Source organism: Bos javanicus, chromosome 25 (genome assembly GCF_032452875.1).
Source record: "Bos javanicus breed banteng chromosome 25, ARS-OSU_banteng_1.0, whole genome shotgun sequence".
In the NCBI taxonomy this organism is placed as follows: Eukaryota; Metazoa; Chordata; class Mammalia; order Artiodactyla; family Bovidae; genus Bos; species Bos javanicus.
The window spans coordinates 11,067,772-11,086,103 of record NC_083892.1 but is presented as its reverse complement, the minus strand read 5'-3'; the positions used below and the strand labels follow the sequence as shown (position 1 = coordinate 11,086,103).

The 18,332-nt window shown below is 48.4% G+C and overlaps 1 protein-coding gene and 1 non-coding gene across 5 annotated transcripts in view; one reads left to right on the top strand and one right to left on the bottom strand.

Annotated features, from left to right (window-relative positions):
* Window positions 1–18,332, bottom strand: part of SNX29 (sorting nexin 29) — a 599,088-nt gene that overhangs the window by 208,449 nt on the left and 372,307 nt on the right. The window lies entirely within an intron of this gene.
* Window positions 6,633–6,705, top strand: TRNAG-CCC (transfer RNA glycine (anticodon CCC)). Its single transcript has one exon. It is a non-coding gene; the product is annotated as a tRNA-Gly (tRNA).

The following is an 18,332-nucleotide window of genomic DNA, read 5'->3' as shown; positions in this document are numbered from 1 at the left end:
GAAAGCTATTCTTCAGTTACAAATTTTCAGACAATCTCGAGCAAGAGACTCAGGCTTCTTAGGAAGGAGCTGAGAGCATTCAACTTATCCAAACTCACTCCTGCTACAGACGAAAAGTGGCTGGGTCCCCCATGCATACTTCTTCAGCCTCACACCACATCAGGGGGTCTTGTCTGCTCCTGACAGGTCCCCAAAGTTTCTAGAAGCTGCTCCAAGGGCTTAGTGGCCAGACGGCCTCCCCTCACACCCTTCTTCAGCAAGACCAGCTTAGCTTCTAGAGACTTCCCTGGAGATCCAATGGTTAAGACTCTGTGCTTCCACTGCAAGGGGCAGGGGTTTGATCCCTGGTCAGAGAACTAAGATCCTGATGATGCCCAGCAAAAGCAAACAAGCAAAAAAACAAACAACAGCAAAAAAAAAAAAAATATATATATATATATATACACACACACACACACCCTGCTGCTGTTGCTGCTGCTAAGTCACTTCAGTCGCGTCCGACTCTGTGCGACCCCATAGACGGCAACCCACTAGGCTCCTCTGTCCCTGGGATTCTCCAGGCAAGAAAACTGGAGTGGGTTGCCATTTCCTTCTCCAGTGCATGAAAGTGAAAAGTGAAAGTGAAGTCGCTCAGTCGTGCCCGACTCTTAGCGACCCCATGGACTGCAGCCCACCAGGCTCTTCCATTCATGGGATTTATACACCCTAGCTTCTATCAATACTTCAACGCATTTCCCAAACTGAGTTTCCAAGGCAGACCTCCTTTCAAAGAAAAGGTTACACAAGCATGATTTACTCAAGAAGACAGACGTTTAGGCCACACTGAGCCAACTGCCTCATCTCACCCTCAACTCTCACTGAACAGCCAGAGACAGAGAGGCACAGAGCTACCAGAAGATGCCAAGGAGAAGTGGCACTGTGCAAACTCTAGAATCCAAACATGCCCTCCCCAGGCTTCCACTGTAACTGGCGAGTGGGTGTAGGGCTTCCCTGAATACGCAGCAAACAACTGAAGCTGTCACTTAGAAATCAGCCAGACCACCAGCCGCATTAACAGCATTAAGATGTATCAAGGAGGTTTAAGCGGCAGCTCTGAGGAGCTCACAGCTGCACACAGGAGCCGATTTGGGTCTATCTGGGTTGATGCACTGGAGACACCAGGCCGTAAGGACAACAGATGCCCCTCACCTCCACCCCCGGCTTGTTCATTTTCACATTTATGGACCCTAAACCCCCTGCCTCTCCAGATTCGAGATAAGGGGTTACATGATGGCCCACAGGCCAAATCCAGCCTGCGTTTGTAAATAAACTTTCTGTGGACCACAGTGACACAGCTATGACGTGTGTGTATCACCTGCGGCTGCTGCCACTCCATCCCCAAAGTCCAGTCCCTGTGACAGACAGTAGGACCCGCGACACCTAAAACGCTGACTCTCTGGGCATCTATGGGAAAAGTGTGCCCACTGCTGCTGTCGCTGATGGCTGAACAGATGAGAGCAATCATCAGCGATCTCAGGGAAACACTTCTTCACACAAATGTGTGAGCTCCACGGCTTCACGAAATGACTTTCAGTGACTTGAGACTAAAGAGACGCCCCCAATCTTAATGGAGGGGGCGGGATAAGAAGTGACATTTAAGGTATGGTGTATTAACACACATATATGGAATCCAGAAAAACAGGACCGGGGCGATTTGCAGGGCAGGAATAGAGGCATCAGGAGGTGGGGGCGGGGGGAGGGGAAGAAGAGGGTGGGACGGACTGAGAGAGCGGCACTCACATGTATACACTACCGTGTGTGAAACAGACGGCTCGTGCAAAGCTGCTGCACAACGCAGGGAGCCCAGCTCAGCGCTCCGCGGGTGGGACGGGGAGCGGGAGGGAGGCTCACAAGGGAGGGGGTATATGTGTGGAAGTGTTAGCTGCTCAGTCGTGTCTGACTCTTTGTGACGCCTGCCCCCATGGACTGCAACCCGCCAGGCTCCTCTGTCCATGGGATTTTCCAGGCCAGAATACTGGAGTGGGTCGCCATGCCCTTCTCCAGGGAATCTTCCTGACCCAGGGATCAAACTCAGGTCTCCCGCATTGCAGGCAGATTCTCTACCATCTGAGGGGTGTGGCAGTGGGATGGAGGCTTCACAGGGAGGGGATACATGTATACCTACAGGTGATTCCCGCTGCTGTACAACAGAAACCAGTACAACATTGTAAAGCAACTATACTCCAATCAAAAAACATTTTTTTTAAACACAAATGACATTTAAGGCCCTTATATACATTCATTTACCTCAACCTCACAGCAGTGTTCTACCATGAGGACTCTGTGTCTGGTCCTATTCCGCGAGAGGCTCAGGGAGGCTCTGTGAGGTGCCCGTGGACACAGCGAGAATTCAAAGCCCAGTTTAGCTCAACCCCAAGCTGTGCTCTTCTGCCTACATCCGCTGCCTCCCCCCAGAGAATCCTGAGTGCAAAACAAGAATCCAGCCTAATCTCTGAAGGCAGGAATCTGCTCCTGTGACAGAAATGAAGACACTCGGGCAATCAGAGAGGTATTCACCTTCGCTCTCTGCGGCTACCAATGCGTCTGGACTGTATTTCTGCTGTCATGGGTGTGGTGATTACATCGGCAGATGAGTGGGCACTGCTGACTGGCAGATAAAATCAGAAGGACTCTGGAATGTTTCCTCCCAGGATTTTTATGGGGATTTAATGTCTACTCTTTCTAAATAATGGAGCCACACCCTGGAGGCTGCTTCAGGACTGCGGAGTGGGCTGGCAGGGTAAGTTTCTGAGGAATTTCTCCAGCAATTCCCAGAGAATGCCCAGGTCCTCAGGGAAAGACGCAGGGTCTGGTGTCTTAAAGTCAGGTACCTCTGAGCCTCACCACTTACTATCCATGAAATCTGTGCCCAGTTTCCTTTTCTGTAAAATGTGGCCAGCACTCGCCCATCCCAACCTCTGTACCATTATTATAAACCACCCAACACACGGCCTGTGTGGTTTTGTGGTCGCCCTCAGCTGCCATTTCCCACCTTCCCTGTCACCTCCCTGCAGGAGAAAGACAACAGGAAGGGGAACTTGGGCCAGCGCTGAACTTCAGCGATCCTGCCTTCAGCTTGGGTTGCTTGATTTGGCTGTGCTGGGTCTTGGTTGTGGTCCATGCAGGACTCCTCTTGTTTCGGACCATGGGCCCTAGAGCGCAGGCTCAGTAGCTGTGGTGCACGGGCTTAGTTGCTCTGTGCCATGTGGGATCTTAGTTCCCGGATCAGGGATCAAACCCGCATCCCCTGCATGGGAAGGCGGATTCTTAACTACAGGACCTTAAGGAAGTTCATTTGTTTTCTTAAATCGGAACCCATTTTCTACTACTGAGAATCCACCATCTCTCCTGATCTGCCTCAGGGGCCGCCCACCAGCTACCCTGAGCAGAGCAGCACTGGCCCCACAGGGAGGGACAGGCACTTGGGCAAGCCGTCCGTGTTCTCCCGCGCCCGGCACTTCTCGTCCCTTCCAGCTGTGTCACAAGGAGCAAAGAGCACTGACGTCGCCCGTGTCCCTCCTAGTCGGTGCTAAGGCGCCAAAGAAAGAACAGTCCCCTTGGTTTCTGCACAGCGGTAACAGAGACCCAGAACCGCCTCTCTTCTCCCTGACCTGTCCCCTCTGCGGGAACCAAAGGCTGCCTGTTTCATTTCTTACCCTTCAACCCCCTCCTATTAACAATGAGCTGGCACTGTATTTGCCACACGTCTGCAAATAATACAGCCCAGGCTGAAAACGCATCTGTGGGTTTTCCCTTCCCTGCACTTCCAGGATATCAATTTTTTTTTTCTTTTTTAAGCAAACCACTTCTCTTGATTGACATCTTGCCAAAAGGCCCAGTGTTAACAGCAGTGCCCCGGCTGCTATGCGGGGCAGCACTCGGGCAGCTGAGGGCTCGGGCATGCATGCAGGGCAGCAGGACAGCAAGAGCGAAGGGCATGGACGGCAGCGCCCAGCCCCCGGGGCCCTCTCCCCTGTGGTGTTAGCCTGGCAAGTGACTCGCCCTCTCTGAGCCTCTGTTTCCTTCTCTGTAGAATAAATACGTCAGTTCCACCTGCCTTACAGGGTTGTCCTGAAGAAGTGAGACAACTGATGTTAAGTGCAGGGAAGAAAGTCCAAGATGCCAGGGCTTCATGTGCAGCCATGGCTGTGGTCACCCAGAGCAGCCTGGGACGTGGAGACCCAATAGGAATCCTCTCAAGGCCAAGTCCACTGGGCTGGGTGTGGAGATGGATCTAATACTTCTGGAAGGTCTGAGCACCTCTCACTTGTCACACCCACAGCAGCTCAGGGGCTGGCGAGGCGCAGGTCTGGGCAGCTGTGTCTCCCATCGATCCTGGAGAAAGAACAGAGCCCATCTGGCTGTCATGCACAGGATACCCTCTGTGTCCTTCACATGAGAAAACCCTATAAAGGTGACTTTAAAAGTCACCCAGAGGCGGCTCCTATGGTCTTCACTGTCCCTCCAGACATGTTATTGCCGCTTGTCATCACAGTGGTCGTCCAAAGTGCGAGGCTTTTCCTTCATTTGCGTGTTTGTTCAGGAGGTTTGGGGGCAGCTGATGGAGACCGAGGCGGGAGGGGACCACGGGCCACTGAGCGCAACCCCTGAGCATGTCACTCACCAGGGAGAGGGGCTTCTGGGCCCCGGCTGGGTGAGAGCCTGGAGACCAGCCGTCCTGCCACCTACCCCGACCCCAGTGTCCTCTCTTCAGAGGCCTCGGGCCCCTGGGGGACACAGTTTGAAACCCACCACCCTGGAGAAAAACTCCCGTTCCCTGAGAGGAGAATCCCCAGGCCTCCGGGGACTCTGGATTCACTTCCTGCCACCAACCACATCCAACCAGGCTCCTTCCTCACCCACTCCCCGGACGTGTGCCTTGCATGGTTGGCATCTTCTGAACCCAACAAGGTTCAGGTGGCCCCGCTCAGTAAAGCCTTTGGAATGAGACGTTCCTCTTTTGCAAAGACAGCTGAAGGCCGCCCCGTGCTGCTCCCATGCACTTTGCACGTGTGTCTTGTTACAGCCCCTCCCATATACCTGGAGGTCACGGGTTTACTCCCTGCTTCTCTGGATGCCTGAGAGCTGACCAGGCACCAGGCGGTGCTCTCACCCACCTCAGATGCCCACGACCTCTCACAGGGCCCAGCAACAGGGTCATGATCTGCAACAACATCTATCATTTTGTCCTAACAGCAAGGTCTGGAAGGATAGCACCAAACTCATCAGGATGGTGGTCGTGGGGGGAGAGGAGGGTGGAATTGAGGGCATTCGTAAAAAGATTTTAACTTAATGCCTGAATGTTTGCATGTGGAATGTACTCAGGTAATACTGCGTGCGTGCTCAGTCGCTCAGTTGTGTCCAACTCTTTGCGACCCCATGGACTGTAGTCTGCTGGGCTCCTCTGTCCATGGGATTCTCCAGGCAGGAATACTGGTGGGGGTTGCCGTGCCCTTTTCCAGGGTATCTTTCTGACCAGGGATCGAGCCTGCATCTCTTATGTCTCCTGCATCGGCAGGTAGGTTCTTTACTACTAGTGCCAGCTGGGAAGCCCACTCATGTAATACCAGTGCTTTCCGAAAAAATGTTTAAATGATAGCAGCTGCAGTGAGTTGATGGCAGCCCCCCCCCGCCCCACTTCAAATGGTATGTCCATATCTTAAGCCCCAGAATCTCTAATTCTGACTTTATTTGGAAAAACAATTTTACAGATGTAACTAAGTCAAAGATCTCAAAATGAGACTACCCTGGATTATCCAAGTGGGCCCTAAACTCAATGACCAATGTTCTTACGAGAGAGCCACTGAAAGAACCAGAAGGCCAGGTGAAGACAGAGGTGGAGACTGAAATGATGTGGACACAAGCCAAGGAATGCTCGGGCCGCTGTAAGAGGCAGGAAGGCTCTTTCCCTGGAGTCTCCAGACAAAGCCTGGCCCTGGCCAGTGTCAATGCTCTAGTTTTATTATTTATTTAAGATTTTAAAGATTCTTTTTTTAATGTGGACCATTTTTTTTTTTAAGTCTTTATTGAATTTGTTACAATTCAATTTGTTGCTTCTGTTTCGGCTATTGGCTACCAGGTATGGGATCTTCACTCCCCGACCAGGGATCGAACCTGCACCCCCTGCATTGGAAGGCAAAGTCTTAACCACTGGACTGCCAGGGAAGTCCAAAGCCTTGATATCAGGCTTCTGGCTTTCAGAACTGTGAGAGAATGAATGTGTGTTGTTTTAAGCCACCAAGCTCGTGGAGATTTGTTACATTCATTGATCTCTTGCCAGGCCTGTGTTATACTTTTTAAATGCCTCATTACTCTAAGGGGTTGATACTATTACCATCCTCATTTTATAGATGAGGAAACAGACACTCAGAGAGTTGACTTCACGTGCTCAAGGGCACAGGGCTATAAGCGGCCAAGCCAGGAGTGGACTCAGGCGTCAGCTCCAGAGCCTTCAATGCACGGCAACATGTAACAAAAGAACACAGCTTTGGGGTTTCACAGATCTAGGCTTATACTCTTGCTCTGCCATCCCAACCAAGGCCCCCAACTTCTCCAAGCCCCACTCTCCTCAACTATAAAGCAGGCTCAGGACCTCCCTGGTGGTCCAGTGGCTACGACTCCGTGCTCCCAACGCAGGGGGCCCAGGTTCAATCCCTGGTCAGGGAACTAGACCCCACAGGCTGAAGCAAAGATCTCGAGTGTACAACTAAGACCTGGTGCAGCCAAATAAATATTATTTTTTAATTTTAAAAAAAAAAGCAGGCAAGTAATACTTCTCTACTGTGCTTATTATGGATTAAATAGAAGAAAGAAAACACAGAGTCTGGGATGTAGTATCCCGGTGCTGGGCACAGAGGGGGCCCTCAGCAAGCATCTCCTGAAGGCATGGGAGATGGGCCAGGGTTTTATTTATTTACTGGTAGGGACAGTCATGTCAGAAGTCAGGGGTAGGAAGTGGCTAGAAGACATGTTCTTCCATGAGGAACACACTGACTACAGGTGCAAACCGTTTCCTGCATTTGCTCGCCCAACCTGACCCGCAGTGGGATCAGAAGCGCCAGATGGGAGGGAAGACAGATGGGTCGATCAATTCCACAGAACAGCGCGGGCAGTTGGTCCGCCTTAGGGGCTCCATCGTGTGAGTATAAAAGATGATGGCACTGGTCGGGGAAAGAATTCTTTTAAAGCTGAGCTCCGGTTCTCAAACACTAAAAAGGCCCATTCCGCAATTTGTCCTCAGGCAACTTGCTATGTGATGTCCGGCAATGAACTCCAAAACAGTACTTTCTGAAATGCTCATGTGTCAAAGTTAACAGCCCCAACACACACTCACACAAGCAGGCGCGCGCGTGCGCACGCACACACAAACACACACACACCACCCCCACCCCCACAGCGGCTCCTACAACCAGCTAAACAATGGCCACATCACGGCTGGGCAGCCTCCACTTGCTGCCACTGATGACTTAGGAAGCCAATCACCAAAACCCTCACTCACTTAGAGCCCCAAACCATTCCCTACAGAGATCAGACACAAGAAGCAGTCCTGCCACGGAGCAATCTGCCTGATCTTCAACCTGTTATCAACAAGCAATAAATAATGAAGTTTTGCTAAAGATGCTGGGGACAGTGCAATTTAGCATCTGTTTTATAATCACAGCTCCCAAAGTGTGATGCTTCCCGAGTCCCCTTTGAAACTGATGGTTTCCCAAGACAATGTGTTTTAGAACTGAGAGCACAGTCCTCGGTTCACAGCCTGGCCCCCGCTCTGTTTCCAGCATGCTGAGTAGAAGCAGGTAAAGTCATTTCCTTGTTCTGGACCTTCATTTCCTGTCCAAGGAAAGGAAAGGGCAGGATGAAGAGGTGGACTGTGGCTGTTTAAGGCCTGGCGTCCACTCCCCTCCTGGGAGATCAGCCCACCCAAGGGCTGAGACTCGAGCAGAGCATACCCTATACCCGGATCCAAGGTGAGCACCAAACAATGCAGGTCAGTCAGCACGTCCCGTCCTTACGGCCACAGTGATTAGTTCAAGATTGGTCAACAAACCAAACTGGTTCAATAGGAGTGAAGCCTGGAGGTTTCGCTGGCAACACTGGACAGTTTCATTCTTCCTCCTGACAATGTCCGAGAAGACGGGACCACTGCTCACCCTGGTCTCAACTTTTCAGTGACCCGCTAAAACAAATGCCTTGCTCTGCTGAGGCCGCTTTGACTCGAGTCCTCTGTTTCTGCTGCTGAACACATTCTGATACAGAAACCATGACCCTCTCCGATTCTGGCATTTATTTCATTCCATATGTTTTCCTAGGAAGGCCAAGCCCTCCAAGTGAAAACCCAAAGGAAATCCTTCAATCCCTGCTGCCAAGGAGAGACTGTGAGCTGCTTAAAGGCACAGACCACGTCGATCTTGTTTTTGATCTCCAGTTCAAAGAATAGTATGCAGAATCCAGGAAACTGAGAACCCGACACACAGGGACTGGAGGAACAGATCAATAAGCAGAGGTCTATACGCTGCGGGCCCTAGACAACCTTTACTTCTCTAATCAGCATCGCCATGAGAGCTGCCATAACCACCAGCATCACGGTTCAGGGAGTGCTACCGAGGTGCCAGGCATCAAAAGCTCTGCAGAAACCATCCAACTGAGGCTCATCACCACGCTGGCAGGCAAGTATGCGGTCACCACTGGAAGTCACCAGGGCCAGCCACAATAACTCTGCTGTTTCCAGCTGCCTGGCAGGACTGTACTTCCCCACCCATCCAAAGTGATGTGTGACCAAGGGACCTGCTTAACCAATGAAACAAGAGAGAAGTGAGGTGTCTCACATCCGGGAGGAAGAGAAGACTGTGTGCTCAGCCAGACTGTCTAGTCCCCCATCACAGCCTGGGTGCGGGTGTGAGGATGACAAGATGCAGCAGAGGCCCAGCCAGTTTGTGAAGGGCACGCCACATGGACGAGACAGAAACCACTGTGTCTTCCTTATCGGCATTTTGGAGTTCTTTGTTACTGCAGCATAACGCAGCCCACCCTGACTAATATGTCAACTCCATTTTACATAAGGGAAAACTGAGGCTCATAGAGGTGAAGGGCCTTGTCCCAAGCCATGTCATTACTGAGGCCGAGAGGCACGTGCAGGCCAGGAGAAGACGGCCGTGGCCACTGTCCCTCAGGTTCTGAGGAGTTGCTATCTATGCCACCAACCAGCCGCCTCAGGGCCTTTGCTGTCAGCCTGGCCCACATGCTCCTGGTGGGAAATCCAGGCAGTAGGGAAACAGGTGTTGGTCCCTCTGTGCCTCCGAAACCGAGATCTACCCAGAAACAATCCAGTTTGTAGCCTAGACCCAGGGACAGAACCAACTAAAGTGCGTGGATTCCAGACCCCCAGATCCCATAAGATCATAAGTGCTGTTATCTCAAACTGTTATTCCTGCCCCTACATTTTGGGACAATTTGTTATGCAGAAATAGACAACTGGTACAACCCCTAAAACCCACTCCAGTATTCTTGCCTGGAGAATTCCGTGAATTGAGGAGCCTGATAGGCTACAGTCCACAGGCTCACAAAAAGTCGGACGTGACTGAGCGACTTCACCTCACCACAACCCCTAAAAAGTATAACGGTGAGTTTTGTTCACTCTTTCGGTGCTAGCCCTTCAGGAATCATTGGCACTGCCCAATTAGTCCCAGTGATGCTACGGGAGCCAAAATCAGGAGGCCTAAAACTCTGACCCTGGGATAAACCGGAGCGGGGGACTGCCCACACCTCAGTCCATCAGGAGGCACCGTTGTGATGTTTGCCACACTCACATATTGTTTACTTGCCTACTGTTCACTGATGTCATTTTTAAATCAACTCCTCTTTTTACTTATAAAATTTACTCAACAGGAAATCACTCTGGCAAATAGAAAACCAAATGCACTTGCGATATAGAGAAAGCAAACTGAATCCAATGAAAAGAGAACTTCATTAAATTCGTAGTGTCACGATTCTCAACACCACCTGTGTTAGAATCACTCGTGGCAACAAGAAGGGTGTCCTGGCCCCACTGCAGAAACTCTCCTTCCACTGAACTGGGGTTGAGCCCTTGCATCCGGACCTTGAGACATCCCGGAATACATGCTCGTGGCTCATGGGCTCTGGCGAGGGCCTGGATGCCATCAACCCAGCTTGGCTCACATGGGCATCTCCTCCAGCATGCTGCTGATAGGGAGGACCCAGTCGACACTCCAAGGCCAGTTCTCTGTATTGCTGCTGCACGGGTCAACCCCTGACACACAGAGGATGCTAACAGGTCTACAGTGAATAAACAGAGGAGGTGTTATCCTGGATCCCGGGGGACGGGCAAGATCTGACCACCATCCAGGGGAGAAGTGATATTCTAGCTGGGGCCCCGGGGCAGAGGGGGCAAGCTTCCTCCAGCCAGCCCTCACTCTCCCATCAATAGTTTCTCCCGTTAAGCCCTGGTTTGGTTCCAGGCCACCAAGAAAAGCAAAAATTCTCTCTGTAATTAATAGATAATTTCATATTCAAATTGGAAATGCTTAAAAGAGACATCACGAGAATCAGGGGGTGGGAGACGTGTGATATTTAGTTCCATGAACATGACAACAACAAATAAAAAATGAAGACAACAAATGTTGATCATCGTGAGACATATAAATCCATGATCCCTTGCCAGAGTAGGGGGCAGGCTTCCAATTTACCAAGTACTTTCTGAGCAGCCATAGTCAGGATGCTATGGTGGGAAGTGAGAGCTAATATCCATTCATTCATTGATTCATGCCATAAATACTTAATACTGTCTGCCAGGTACTGGGACACAGTCAAGTTTACAATGGACAAAGGTTGAGAGAGCAAATAACTCTATGCCAAGCAGTGATAACTTGAAGCTGTGAAGAAAAACGTTAATAATGCAGGGGGTGTGGGAACTATTTTATTCAGGCTTTTGACAAGCTGATATTTGACCCCAACTTTGGATCATTTAGAGAGATTATCTCATTTAATTCAAACCTCAAAGAACTCTCTTGTGGGTATCACCCCATGTAAGGACAGGACATGAAGAATGAAAAAGTGAGACTGATCAGCTCCGTGCTTACCAGTCCTGATGACGTGGGCACATTATCTATCTCACCTGTGCCTTACTTTTCTTATCTCTAAAATGGAATCAGGAATAGCCACCTTATGGGCTTGCTATACCTGTAAACCACTTGGGGATGTATTTGGTATATAAAAAGTGCTCAATAAATGTTGCCCACTGAAGGCAGGAGTGGAAATGCCACTCTCACTTTTAGGGACTTCATTATCTGATGGAGAAGCCAAATGATACACCGGGGCAACCAGGGGATGAACATATCCATGGACATGCCATGTTGATTCACACTACCAGTCCCTTCTCCTGACATACCCATCTTCCCAACCAACTCCTACTCGTCCTTCAAAACCCAAGTCAAATGTTTCCTCTCTTATAACTTTCAGAATAATCTCAGCAGTTAATTAACCCAGCACTGTGCCATCATTACACCTGATTCTACGTTAATTCTCTTATTTGTTAATTTGGTCATTCAATACATTTGTACCAAGAGCCTTCCCTCTGCCAGACCCTCCTCACCCAATCCTGAAATTACATGGTTACTGGGTCTCTGTGTGTCCTCCATTGGACAACAAACTTCTGTCCAGTGGCAGGAAAAAACAAACTGGATAAATCAATTCCATATATCACAGTAATCCAAGTCTATGCCCCAACCAGTAACACTGAAGAAGCTGAAGTTGAACGATTCTATGAAGACCTACAAGATCTTTTAGAACTAACACCCAAAAAAGATGTCCTTTTCATTATAGGGGACTGGAATGCAAAAGTAGGGAGTCAAGAAACACCTGGAGTAACAGGCAAATTTGGCCTTGGAATACGGAATGAAGCAGGGCAAAGACTAATAGAGTTTTGCCAAGAAAATGCACTGGTCATAGCAAACACCCTCTTCCAACAACACAAGAGAAGACTCTATACATGGACATCATCAGATGGTCAACACCGAAATCAGACTGATTATATTCTTTGTAGCCAAAGATGGAGAAGCTGTATACAGTCAGCAAAAACAAGACCAGGAGCTGACTGTGGCTCAGACCATGAACTCCTTATTGCCAAATTCAGACTGAAATTGAAGAAAGTAGGGAAAACCACTAGACCATTCAGGTATGACCTAAATCAAATCCCTTATGATTATACAGTGGAAGTGAGAAATAGATTTAAGGGCCTAGATCTGATAGATAGAGTGCCTGATGAACTATGGAATGAGGTTCGTGACATTGTACAGGAGACAGGGATCAAGACCATCCCCATGGAAAAGAAATGCAAAAAAGCAAAATGGCTGTCTGGGGAGGCCTTACAAATAGCTGTGAAAAGAAGAGAGGCAAAAAGCAAAGGAGAAAAGGAGAGATATAAACATCTGAATGCACAGTTCCAAAGAATAGCAAGAAGAAATAAGAAAACCTTCTTCAGTGATCAATGCAAAGAAATAGAGGAAAACAACAGAATGGGAAAGACTAGAGATCTCTTCAAGAAAATCAGAGATACCAAAAGAACATTTCCTGCAAAGATGGGCTCGATAAAGGACAGAAATGGTATGGACCTAACAGAAGCAGAAGATATTAAGAAGAGATGGCAAGAATACACAGAAAAACTGTACAAAAAGATCTTCATGACCCAGATAATCACGATGGTGTGATCACTGACCTAGAGCCAGACATCCTGGAGTGTGAAGTCAAGTGGGCCTTAGGAAGCATCACTACGAACAAAGCTAGTGGAGGTGATAGAATTCCAGTTGAGCTATTCCAAATCCTGAAAGATGATGCTGTGAAAGTGCTGCACTCGATATGCCAGCAAATTTGGAAAACTCAGCAGTGGCCACAGGACTGGAAAAGGTCAGTTTTCATTCCAATCCCAAAGAAAGGCAATGCCAAAGAATGCTCAAACTACTGCACAATTGCACTCATCTCACACGCTAGTAAAGTAATGCTCAAAGTTCTCCAAGCCAGGCTTCAGCCATATGTGAACCGTGAACTTCCTGATGTTCAAGCTGGTTTTAGAAAGGGCAGAGGAACCAGAGATCAAATTGCCAACATCCTCTGGATCATGGAAAAAGCAAGAGAGTTCCAGAAAAACATCTATTTCTGCTTTATTGACTATGCCAAAGCCTTTGATTGTGTGGATCATGATAAACTGTGGACAATTCTGAAAGAGATGGGAATACCAGACCGCCTGATCTGCCTCTTGAGAAATGTGTATGCAGGTCAGGAAGCAACAGTTAGAATTGGACATGGAACAACAGGTTCCAAATAGGAAAAGGAGTACGTCAAGGCTATATATTGTCACCCCGTTTATTTAACTTATATGCAGAGTACATCATGAGAAACGCTGGACTGGAAGAAACACAAGCTGGAATCAAGATTGCTGGGAGAAATATCAATAACCTCAGATATGCAGATGACACCACCCTTATGGCAGAAAGTGAAGAGGAACTCAAAAGCCTCTTGATGAAAGTGAAAGTGGAGAGTGAAAAAGTTGGCTTAAAGCTCAACATTCAGAAAACGAAGATCATGGCATCTGGTCCCATCACTTCATGGGAGATAGCTATGAAAACAGTGGAAACAGTGTCAGACTTTATTTTTCTGGGCTCCAAAATCACTGCAGATGGTGACTGCAGCCACGAAATTAAAAGATGCTTACTCCTTGGAAGGAAATTTATGACCAACCTAGATAGCATATTCAAAAGCAGAGACATTACTTTGTCAACAAAGGTCCGTCTAGTCAAGGCTATGGTTTTTCCTGTGGTCATGTATGGATGCGAGAGTTGGACTGTGAAGAAGGCTGAGCACCGAAGAATTGATGCTTTTGAACTGTGGTGTTGGAGAAGACTCTTGAGAGTCCCTTGGACTGCAAGGAGATCCAACTAGTCCATTCTGAAGGAGATCAGCCCTGGGATTTCTTTGGAAGGAATGATGCTAAAGCTGAAACTCCAGTACTTTGGCCACCTCATGTGAAGAGTTGACTCATTGGAAAAGACTCTGATGCTGGGAGGGATTGGGGGCAAGAGGAGAAGGGGATGACAGAGGATGAGATGGCTGGATGGCATCACTGACTCGATGGATATGAGTCTGAGTGAACTCTGGGAGTTGGTGATGCACAGGGAGGCCTGGCATGCTGCGATTCATGGGGTCACAAAGAGTCAGACACAACTGAGCGACTGATCTGATCTGATCTGATCTGAAGTAAACAAAAGGGCCCATCACTTCAAGGCAAACAGATGGAGGAAAAGCAGTGACAGATTTTATTTTCTTGGGTTCCAAAATCATTATGGACACTGACTGCAGCCATGAAATTAAAAGAAACTTGCTCCTTGGAAGGAAAGCCATGACAAACCTAGACAGAGTATTAAAAAGCAAAGCCTTCACTTTGCCAACAAAGGTCGGGTTAGTCAAAGCTATGGTTTTTTCAGCAGTCAGGTATAGATGTGAGAGTTGAACCATAAAGAAGGCTGAGCAAGGAAGAATTGATGCCTTTGAATTATAGTGTTGGAGAGGACTCTTGAGAGTCCCTTGGACAGCGAGGAGACCAAACCAAAACAGTCAATACTAAAGGAAATCAGTCCTGAATATTCATTGGAAGGACTGATGCTGAAGCTCCAATACTTTGGCCACCTGATGCGAGGACCTAATTCACTGGAAAAGACTCTGATGCTGGCAAAAACTGAGGGCAAGAGGAGAAGGGGGCGACAGAAGACGAGATGGTTGGATGGCATCACCAACTCAATGGACACGAATCCGAGCAAACTCCGGGAGATAGCAAAGGACAGGGAAGGCTGGAGTGCTGCAGTCCACAGGGTCGCGAAGAGTCAGATGCGACTTAGCAACTGAACAAAAACAAAAGGCAACATAAGAAAAGTAGGCAAAGTGGGTGGTCCAGAGGGGAAGAGGGTTACAGGAGCTCAGAAGCTAAAAGTAAACACAGAAATTAGAACTGAAGGAGTCACTGTGGGCTTTAGAATGAGCCGGAGTTTCAAGGGCGGGGATGACCTGGGAGGGTGGGCACGGAGGAGGAGGAGACACATACTCATGAAGGATACAAGCAAGCTTTTCCGAGTCAGGATCTCTGGGAGAGAGGCACTTGATCTTATACTCTCTTTAGTTGGATAATGCTTCATTTCTTTCAAAAATAGATTCTTACATTATTTGCGTCATTTAGAAAAAAAATTGAAAGCAGATCTGAAAGACAAAAAGCAGAGAAGCAAGGCAACGCAAGTTGGAGGTCATGCGCACAGGGGAGGGGCTGGCCTCTGGCCCACGGGCCGAGAGTGAGGGGCCAGGCAAGGCCAGGGTCACGTCCCACTGCAGCATCTGCCAGACTTTTCTAAAACGAAGCTAACAGCACATAAAAAATAGAAAAACAACATGGACCTACTGTACAGGACAGGGAACCATATCCGATACCTTGTAATAACCTATAATGGAAAAGAATCTGAAAGAAGAAAATATACAATTGAATCACTTTGCTGTATACCTGAAACTAACACAGCATTCATTGTAAGTCAAATCTACTTCAATGGGGGGTGGAGGGGGAGGGAAGAAACTAAAAGATCTGCGGGCTTCCCTGGTGGTTCAGTGGTAAAGGATTCGCCTGCCAGTGTAGGAGACAAGGGTTTGACCCCTGTTCTGGGAAGATCCCACATGCTATAGGATAACTAAGCCCCTACACCCCAACTCCTGAGCCTGTGCTTCTCTGGAGCCCAGGAGAGGGAACTGCTGAAGCCTGGATGCCTGAGAGCCGTGCTGCACAAAAAGAGGAACCACTGCAATGAGAAGCCTGCTCGTCACAACTAGAGAGCAGCCTTCACAGCAACGAAGACCCAGCACAGGCCAAATAAATATATATTGCTCTGCCTGTACAGAGACTCTGGGAGCCACAGCTGGCTGGGAGCCTCACTGTAACAGGGGGAGGTGGGGATTCACACCGGGGGCACATGCTCTCATGCCGACAGAGGCGATGACACTCTGGACAGCCAAACGAAAAAAAAAAGAAGAAGGACGAAAAAAGAAAGCTACTTTCCTAGGAAAGAAATAAAAATCTAAGTGAACACAAGGCTCTTCTGACTTTATCAAAAGTCTTGTGGCAAAGTCCGATCTCATGTCACATCTCAAACCACAGCCACCCACCTCGGTGTGGGTGAGGCCTGCAGGTTCTGGGCTCAGGGGACCACCACTTGAACCTTTTCCCTCAGAAACGAGAACAGCAGTACTTCTGTCGACCCAATGGGTATGGAGGCTCAGGAACCCCAGGGTCAGTTCCAAGACGGTACCTGTCCCTCAGGAAGAGGTCAAAAGAACAGGTCACGGCAGCAAAGTGTTTGGCTTGGTTTCCCAGAGAAGTAACAACGGATCCAGGCACAGTCTGCTCTAGAGCCTGCAAACCGGCTGACCAGGGAATCCACCTCCAGGACACACACAGTAAAAACAGCATCAATTTCCACTGGAAGGTTATATAAATCCACCTCAAGGACACTGGGCTTCTCTATTGCTCAGACAGTAAAGAATCCACCTGCAATGGAGGAGATGTAGGTTTGATCCCTGGGTCAGGAAGATCCGCTAGAGAAGAAAACGGCAACCCACTCCAGTATTCTTGCCTGGAGAAATCCATGGACAGAGGAGCCTGTCCATGGGTTACAGTCCATAGGGTCACAAAGAGTCGGACAGGACTGAGCGATTAACACTTTCACTTTTTAAGGAGATTGGGAACACTCCCAGAACAAACTGTACGGTCCCTCTGAGGCTCTGATGCCACTCAATGAAAACTGAGCCATCACTGAACCTCACTTCGTATTAGCAGCCCCAAGTGCATGATGAACCAGGAGAAAAAGGACAGGAGATGAGCCTTTTAAAAAAATTATAAAAAACAGAAATCTTTAAAAAAAATTAAGTCATGGGTAATTGGTAGGGAAGGCAAGACTAATCAGAAGGGAGCTCTGTTATCATGAAGAAAGATATTTATTCAATTAAGAAATAAGCACCTATATTTAGTTAGAGGGTATGTACGAGTATAATCATGTGGTTATTATGCATCCTTGGAAATACAGTGTGTGTTAATTTAGCAGAAATATGGTCAATTAACTTGGAATTTAGATGGACACATTATGATCAGGAGAATTGACAAGAGGCTGTGGGGACAGAACAGAAGAGGCTGAAGAATCTGCATTTTGAGGATGACAAGAATGACATGAGTCAAGGACAGTGGCCCAGTCTGACAGCATGAGACAGAGGTCCAACCCTGGGCCAGTCTACACAGGAGTCCCAAGTGGCTGCCTGAGACTTAAGAACCGTGTTTCCTGGTTAATGACCTTAGACTGAGAAACGTACATGTCAATAAAACACAATGGTTAGGAGCCAAGCAACTCAAGACCTTGAGGTTTAACCCTTGAGAGGTGGGGGTTGAGGCTGGGAGCAGCTTCTGTAGAAGGCAAAAAGTGAGATCAGAGCTAAGTTATTAAATAAAGATGAGTAGCCTTGTTTGCACCAGTAATTGGTATGGGTCACGAGCTCAGGATTTCCGTCATCCAACTGAAAATGACAACCCACTCCAGTATTCTTGCCTGGAGAATTCCATGGACAGAGGAGCCCGGTGGGCCACAGTCTGTGGGTTCACAAAGAGTCAGACATGACTGAGCACCCAACACTTGCAATCTTACTGCAAATGTAATTTCAAAGTTCCGCAGCCATAAGCCTTGGGTTAGCCAGGCTCTGTCCACCCAAACCCTAAACCCAAGCCCCTCAGGGTTCCCCAGAGGAACCGAACTACTCATTGTGCTGAGTGAACCAGGCATAAACCAGGGGTATAACCTGGGCACCCTTGGGAAGACAGACCTGTGAGTCCAGCATTAACGTCAGGGAGCACGTGACTGCCTATTTGCACACAGACAGATGACTGGGCTCAAAGGGGGGCTTTTATTCCCCGGCACTGAGCTGTTTAAAGCGGGTTCTGCAAGCATCTTTCCGGATGATTCTGTGTCAGAAACTAATATTTCTGAGCTAAGCTTCTATGTGAGACATATTTTTAGTAGCCTCTCTTAAATGGCACTTTTAAAAATAATCTCCTTCAAGACGGTAGACGATTAGAACACGGATGTCCAAGCGCCGAATTAAAAAGCTTCTTATTATTTGGAACACGCTGTTTAGAGCTGCCGTGGGACCACAGACAATTTAGTGCTTGATCATTAGATATTTGGCAAGTGCCACCCAGCTGAAAAATA